At 32.6% G+C, this 8,855-nt stretch overlaps 1 long non-coding RNA gene across 1 annotated transcript in view; it reads left to right on the plus strand.

Annotated features, from left to right (window-relative positions):
• LOC148944856 (uncharacterized) overlaps positions 1 to 7,257 on the plus strand; it is a 29,392-nt gene extending 22,135 nt beyond the window's left edge. The window contains exon 3 of the long non-coding RNA XR_016142705.1: positions 7,106 to 7,257. This is a non-coding gene — a long non-coding RNA (uncharacterized LOC148944856). The remainder of the gene's footprint in view (positions 1 to 7,105) is intronic.
• Positions 7,258 to 8,855: the final 1,598 nt, after the last annotated feature.

Genomic DNA, 8,855 nt, shown 5'->3' on the forward strand with positions numbered 1-8,855 from the left:
ATGTAAGTGTGGTAAGGTAAACCACGAGAAAACACTATTGAAATATTTTAAATCTTGCATTTCAATGAAAGAAATCCAAAAGGAACTTTGAAAAATCAAGAGAATGTAACTATGACAAGGTAAACCATAACCAAACACTACTGAAATATTCCGACTCTTGCATTTAAATGAATTAAATTCAAAGTAAATTTGAAAAATTAAGAAAAAGTGACTTTGACATGGTAAACCACGAGCAAACACTACTGTAATAATCCATATCTTGCATTTCAATGAAAGAAATTCAAAATGATCTTTGAAAAATCAATAGAGTGTAACTGTGACAAGGTAAACCATAACCAAACACTACTTAAATATTCCAACTCTTGCATTTCAATGAAAGAAATTCAAAATGAACTTTGAAAAATCAAGAAAATGTAACTTTGACAAGGTAAACCACAACAAAACACTATTGAAATATTCCAACTCTTGCATTTCAACGATAGAAATTCAAAATTAAAGTAGAAAAATAAATAGAGTTTATCTGGGTCACGGTAAACTTCTACAAAACACTAACGAAATAATTAAGCTCTTAAAGTTCAACGATAGACATAAATAGTTAAATTATATTAATCATGGTGCTGTAACTGTGCCCATGTAAACCACGACAAAACACTACTGAAATATAACAACTCTTGCATTTCAAGGAAAGAAATCTAAAATGAACTTTGAAAAATCAAGAAAATGTAAGTGTGACAAGGTAAACCACGACAAAACACTACTGAAATATTCAAACTCTTGCATTTCAATGAAAGAAATTCAAAATGAACTTTGAAAAATCAAGAGAATGTAACTGTGACATTGTAAGCCGCAACAAAACACTAGTGAAATATTCCAACCCTTGCATTTCAAGGAAAGAAATTCAAATTAACTATGAAAAATCATGAGAATGTAACTATGACAAAGTAAACAACGACATACCACTACTAAAATAATTCAACTCTTTCATTTTAATTACATAAATTCAAAAGTCGCTTTGTAAAATAAATATAATGTAAGTCCGACAGTTTAAAACACGACAAAATTCTTCTCAAATAATAAAACCCTTGCATTTCACAGAAGTAAATTCAAAATGAACTTTGAAAAATTAAGAGAATGTAAGTGCGACAATGTAAACCACGACAAAACACTACTGAAATATTCCAACTCTTGCATTTCAATGAAATAAATTCAAAATTAACTTTGAAAAATTAAGAAAATGTAACTTTGAAAATGTAAACTAAAACCAAACACTAATTAAATATTACAAATATTGAATTTCAACGAAATAAATTCAAAATGAACTTTTAAAAATCAAGAAAATGTAACTGTGACAAGGTAAACCACAACAAACCACTAGTGAAATGTTCCAACTCTTGCATTTAAATTAAATAAATTTAAAATGAATTTGAAGAATTCAGATATTGTAGCTCTTACAGAGTAAACCCTGACATACGCCTCAGAAATGTTCCAACTCTTGAATTTCAAAGAGTAAAATCCAAAATAGACTACGAAAAGTCGTTCGAATGTAACTAAAATCAGGTAAACCACGACGAAAGACTACTGAAATATTCTAACTCTTGCATTTCAACGAAAGAAATTCAAAATGAACTTTGAAAAATCAAGAGAATGTAACTGTGATTAGGTAAGCCGCAACAAAACACTACTGAAATATTCCAACCCTTGCATTTAAATGAACGAAATTCAAAATGAACTTTGAAAAATCAAGAAAATGTAACTGTGACAAAGTAAACCACAACAAGACACTACTGAAATAACCCAACTCGTGCATTTTAATGAATGAAATTCAAAATTAAATTTGAAAAATCGAGAAAATGTAACTGAGACAAAGTAAACCGCAATATAACACTAGTGAAATAATCCTACTCTTGTATTTAAACGAACGAAATTCAAAATGAACATTGAAAAAATGTGAGAATATAACAGTGACAAGGTAAACCACGATAAACCACTACTGAAATATTCCAACTCTTGCATTTCAATCTAAGAAATTCAAAATGAACTTTGAAAAATCAAAGAATGTAACTGTGACAAGGTAAACCACGACATAACCTTAGTTAAATATCCCAGCTCTTTAAAATCAACGATTTAAATTCAAAATGTCGTTCGAAAAATAAAGAGAATGTATATTTAAAAAGTTAAAGCATAAAAAAACACTACTGAAATAATTTCACCCTTTGCGTTCCAACGAAAGATAATCAAAATGAACTTTGAAAAAATAAAGAGACTGTTAGTGTGACAAGGTAAACCACAAAAACTGAAATAATCCAACTCTTGCATTTCAATGAAAGAAATTCAAAATGAACTTTGAAAAATCAAGAGAATGTAACTGTGATAAGGTAAACCACGACAAAACACTATTGAAATAATCAAACTTTTGTGTAACTGTAACTGTACCCCCGTGTAACTGTACCCCCTTTAACTGAAACCTCGTGCAACTCAACCCTCCATGCAACCCATCATTTCTCATAGGCCACTGGGCTAATTTGGCTTTTGTGTGCATCCCATTGTTTTTGTGTGGGTTCCATTGTAACTGAATCCCCGTGTCACTGAACCCCAAGCAAGTGAACCCCCATGCATCTGAACCCTCGTGCAAGTGAGACCTCTTTAACTGAACCCTCATGCAAACAATTCTGAGTGTAGCCTACTATTCTTTAATTAGCAGCATCGTGCATTTTGTTTAAATACTTATTTTTTCATTTTTTGGCTTTTGTGTGTGCCCCATTGTTTTTGTGTGGGTTCCATTGTAACTGAATCCCCGTGTAACTGAACCCCAAGCAAGTGAACCCCCATGCATCTGATCCCTCGTGCAAGTGAGACCTCTTTAACTGAACCCTCATGCAAACAATTCTGAGTGTAGCCTACTATTATTTAATTAGCAGCATCGTACATTTTGTTTAAATACTTATTTTTTCATTTTCCAGATTCAAGATTTGTATTTAACACAAATGAATAAACAAGCTGAAGTATTTAAAACGAGCCAACATAGAGCTACGGTCGCAATGAATGGTACTTGTTATCAGAAATCTCCAAAATGGACTCCCCCTCTCTCTCTCCAACCCAACCCAGCCCCGCAGAAATGGGGGAACGAAGGGAACGTTAGATCCTATTTTAAATTGAGAATACTTTTAAAACGTTACTTGTGTATTATACAGACCACATCGGAGAGGTAAAGCTAGGTCAAGTCACATTGTCATTCTATATTATTTATATCCTCATTAAGAACATTCAGAGCAGAGTTACGCAAACGGAAATACCTTTTTTGCAAATTGGGTTAGTTTTATGCGAATGATAAAAGTTTTGGCAAATCGAGATAGCTTTACGCAAATGAAATACCATTTATACCACTAATAATACATGCAATACTGAAAGAGTTATCAGATACCTGTAATTTACAGGATATTTACACGTTTGACAAGTTTTGATTGGAATTTGTATTTTTTTTTGCCAGAAGAAAGGTCATGGATACGTGTTTATTTATTTTTTTTTTAAACTGGTATTTTTTCAAGGAAGCCCATAACACTTTGCAGAAACCCGTCTGCTAAGCCAATGTACCGTTCGTAGTAATAGGTGACTGACCCTGGCAAGCCAATATACCGGTTAAACTGCACACATATCTATGCCTCAGGCGTAGGGGTGAAATCAGCACCTCTCTTACTACTAATGACAAGCAGGATAATGTCAAAGTATATATTTCGAGCATTCAAAAAATGACAATTAAGCGTAAAAATTTCAATTTTGTGACTTTTTACGTCTTAACCATCCCACAACCCAGAAGTTATAAGCACAGAAAAATTACATAAAACACCAGTTATATAAGGTGAATCAGCATATTCCACAGCGCTGATACAATTAAAAATCAGCAAAACAATTGCCTAATCAAACTTGTGTTGCAAGGGTGTTGCTGTAAGATTGATGTGCATGATTTAGAAAAGAACATGTTCGGCTTTCGTCCCTCTACGTTTCAAAACAATGTAACTGTTTGATAAAAATTAATATCATTTTTATTAAAATTCAATGTCATAGCTCTTCAGTTTTTACTCGCTAAAATTATGGGACACTCACGTTTGAAGCGGTGATCTCTTGATCTGCAGTCGAATGCACTAAGCTATAGAGTCCGTATACAGCTCAAAAACAAATATAATTTATAATATAGAATTTGTTGTAAAATTAAAAATATTTATAATACAGTTTTACAACCTATAGCCCTCTCCCCAAGAGCTTTTGGAGGGACATGGTATCCCCGAAGGCATATTTATTGGACCTCTTAACTATGTTGCAATAATTGCTGGCTTAAAATTTTTACCAGATGTCTTAGGGGGAAAGGGGGCGTGGGAGGGGAGTTATCGGCCCTCCAATATTTTTTTAACTTATAAAAGGCACTAGAACTTTTGATTTTAGTTTGAATGAGCCCTCTTCCAATATTCCAGGACCATTGGTTCGATACGATTACACCTAGGGATAAAACAAAACAAATAAACACAAATCTGCGATCTTTCTTCCGGCAAAAAATACACATATTTGACATGTTTGCAAAGGAGAGCTTGAAGCCTCTGCAGTAGAGTTCTCTGATACGTTGAATCTAATGTAAAGATTTTCATTAAGATCACTTGATTATTTGGGGTTGTTACCCCATTTTTCAAAATCAGGTATGAATTTTCTCAGGTTCGTAGCTTTTGATGGGTAGCAATATACTTACTGAATCTTCTATATTTTGAATCAGCATAACAAGCCAATTATTTTTGTGTATCTATTGACATCAAAATACCGTTTCTTAGATTTTTTGTCCCTTGAGCCGCGTCGTTTCTTACCACGAACTGTTTGGTAATAATACTACCAACTTCTTTATGTTTAACAAAAACCCTATGCCTTCTATGCCTTCCCATGCTTTCCCAAGGCCCCTATGCCTTCCCAAGGCCATAATATAATTTGCACTGTACTGAAAAAAATACAAATGAATGTGCATTGTCGGTTTATTATGCATATACAGCTATTTATTAGTCAAAATTTTAATTTTATTTAATTTATTCAATTTATAAAAGTAAAAACATTTATTTTCAGTAAAATGCAAATTTTGTTCTGGCCTTGGGAAGGCATAGGGGTTTTGAGGCCTAATCATGTTAATTTCTGCTCGTTTTGAACTTGACTTGGTTATTTATTGTAATTTCTGTTCATTTTGGGTTTCATTTATTTATTGATGCTGATTTGTGGTAGTTTCAAGTTTGGTAGATTATTTGATTTTATTTTTGCTCATTTTGTTTTGATGGAGTTCTTTACTTTTCTTTGAAAAACTTATTTTGTGGAAAATTTTTTTTAATTACTATGTAACCAGAAGCAGTGGCTATTGATACAGAGTAAATACTAAAACAGAACATGTCTGTAATAATGGCCCCCAAAGCACTCCCTATATTTTTAGTGGATATTAAAACTGAAAAAGAATAAACGGACTTTAACGGAAATCCTAGGTAAAGTTAGATGGCGTTGGTTTTTCATTTTTCTTATAGATCAACTTCAGTTTCGACTCTTATTGTCAACCATACCTTTAAATTATTTATGTTAATACATGTTCGTTTTAAGTTTTGTTTCACTCTTCATTTTAATTTCATTGCTTTTACCCTTCATATACTTACTTATATTAATTTCTGCTTTCCTTTTTTTTACAGAAAATTTTCATTTATATAATGTTTGGAACCACATAAATTTACATCGACATTATCCGTAACGCACTCTATTTTCAAATTCGTTCTTCTAATAATTTTTATTTCATGATTGTTCTAGAAGGAATATTTTAATGTAAGTAATTTAGTAACGATACGTCTTAAAATATAAGTTAGGCTGGGCAGATTTTTATAATTTGCCTATAAAATTCATCATCAAAAAATAAGTATTGCTTGTCATTAATAACTATTCGTTTGTTGTGTATTTAATGGTTTAACATTAGAATAGTCTAATGTTCATCTTACAGGTACAAGAGGGCGTAAAATTTAGCTTTATTTTACTAAGGTGTAAAAAGTTCCAAATTTTAGTAAGTAGTCTAGGTTTAGTAAATTAGAGGAACGTGCCCAAACTTAATCATGCCCAGATGTTGCCCGACCGTTAATTAAAGAGCAGCAGTTTGATGGGATTGTCAAGTAGTAATTTGTAGGGGTATGACTAATAATATTAATTTGACAACTGAAATATTTTATCAATTCCATGTCCATCCTTTTCAATTGCACCAATAGAGGTTGTGTTTATGCTTCTAATTGCTGCTCGATGTAATGCTAAGTGGGTTAAGTTTTTTTCTGGTAGTTTTGTCGGCTTAGTTAAGTTAGATGAATAGATAGTTTTATTTCCCATTTGAAAAACGATACAAAACCACAAATGGAATAAATCAACTGACACAGAAAAGACTATGAAAACAACAGGAATGAGCGAAACCTAAGCTACTATATACATACAGAAAGATACTTAAGGACGAATATCAACGGCAATGCTACTGGTCTCGACTGACTTTAAGAATTCTGTCTGATACTTATTAAGGGATGCAATGGGGTCGATAATGCCGAATCGGTGCGAAACCGATGAATTCTTTATCCACGGTCGGAGCGCAGAAATTTAGCATAATTATACAAGTCTGAACGTATATTTCTTTTATCACTTGTGGAAAAAATATTCCAAAATAGAGACATAGCTAAAATGCAGTATAACCAAAGCATTGTACTAGATGAATGGCCAGAAAGCATAATTTGTCAATATTTTTTACTCTGTTCGTAAACGAGACTAATCTTTATTTGAAAAGCTCAACCAGTAACGAATTATAACAAAATGCTAATATTGAACCTAACAGTGGCACCATGAAAATGTGACGGGGAGGGCGAATTTCTTATTAATTTTTTTTAATGAAGAAATATTTTTTTTTTAATTTTGGAGCGTCAATCCCCCCTCCCAACCATCACCTCCAGTCTAAAAAAACTTTGTTTAGCCTCATTGTCACAAAGCCTTGTCTCTCTAGTTTCATTATCAATATTTATCCTCCAAAAGAGAACTGAGCAGGATTGAAGTTTAACCGATTTCTCTCTTGTTTCAGAAAGGAAGAAAATAAATCCATGGGCCAAGAAAATTCTAAGGGCCAACTCAGCGATGCGATACCGAGATGGCACACTGAAGATTACTTTTGAGGGCAGTAACGCCTATACTGTAATACCCGCTAAAATGATTCGAGAAATTTACCGGGAGTGAATTTCATAATTTTGTACTAATGTGTATGTAATGTAAAAATGTGTAATGTGTAATGTAAAATTTTGTATTAAAGTGCATTGGTGCAAAAAAAAAAAATAAATAAAGTGAGTATTTGGAACTGGTGACAATATTCAGAAAATTGTTTTGAGTGATTGAACATCTCAGACAGACCTCAGCGTTCAAGGCTGCTTATTTTAGCAGCAAATTTATTTCTCTGGCGTGTTATTACCTTTAATGAAATAGTATATTACAATGATGAGTGTTCAACCATGATTAACTTCCTAGTTAAAAAATTCAATTAATACTTGGCTGTGCTGTGTAAGCATTTGAACAAGAAAAGCCTATTTCGTGCAAAACTTAAGGTTTGGAGAGGGATTTACTTCCTTGAATTTAATTTGCCACCCCATCCCTAGATTTTGAAATATACCTTTTTAGGATGTTTCAATTTAAAAATGCCTTTTCAGTATTTCTTTAAAAAAAAATTTAAAACGGCAAATACCCCCCCCCCCATATATTTTGAAAAAGCCAAATTCAATTTACTTTCAAACCCTTGAATGTTATTTCTCTCCCCCCCCCCATACTTTGAAAAATCCCCTTTTAGGGTGTTTTCATTTAAAGCCTGCTTCATTTATGTTTGCATGTTAAACTCTATTCAGGATTTACATCTTCTCTTATAGATAAGAAAAGTAGGGATTAACAATATTCGTTTCTGCAGTCGTTTAAATAATTTAATTCGGTTGTTTTTTAATTTCCTGGTATTGTATTCTATTGATTCGTCATTTTGGTTCCAAAAGAGGTAGTGACAGGATACCTTAAGCGTGGTTTAATTAACGTACCTAATTAACTTACCAAAAGAGACATTCTAATACGAAGAATAATAAACCTGATTTTTTGAACTTCTGAAATAAACAAGGGCATTATAGGCTCGGGCGCGTGTGCAAAATCATTTTTCAGGAGGGGATGAATTTAAAAACTGACACAAAAATAGGCGACTTACGCGAAAAGTAAAAAATATACTGGTTAAATCCTTAAAATCAGGATATATATCAAGAGGTTAGCTGTTAAGCTACCAAAAAATGGTTTTAAGTTTATTGGGAGTCCTATTGAACAAATTTCTGAAATATGCACATGTTGAAAGCGTGTTTGTTGAAAGGCAACATGTTGAAAGGCTCTCTTTTTTTTCTTTTCTTTTTTTTCCGTTGAGAAAGGCTCCAGGACGTGGGGCCGAAACATTCGGAGTATTTTTGTTTAATTAAGTGTTTATTTTATTGTATTCACTGCTTTATAAAAATTAAAACCCGTTTTTCTTGCTTAATTTTTCGTGAATGGAAAAGCAGTGTGGTCTAAGAAATTATATACTCGTATAAACTTCAGAGAAGGCTCATTTGATTGAAAATAGAAAGTTCTAGTTCACTTTCAAAGATTCAAAAGAGACCAAAGCTTAATCCAGTCCCCCACGCCCTTTTTCCCCAAACCCATCCGACAAAAATTTTGAGATATCACTTTTGTTAAAAATAGTTCAAACATCAGATAATGAAAACTTCGAGGTTGACACAAACCCATTTTTTAATTTTGATACTGTTACTTTGATATCAGTT

This window comes from Artemia sp. Qi Xiang Cuo, chromosome 13, assembly GCF_049724085.1.
Source record: "Artemia sp. Qi Xiang Cuo chromosome 13, ASM4972408v1, whole genome shotgun sequence".
Classification (NCBI taxonomy): Eukaryota; Metazoa; Arthropoda; class Branchiopoda; order Anostraca; family Artemiidae; genus Artemia; species Artemia sp. Qi Xiang Cuo.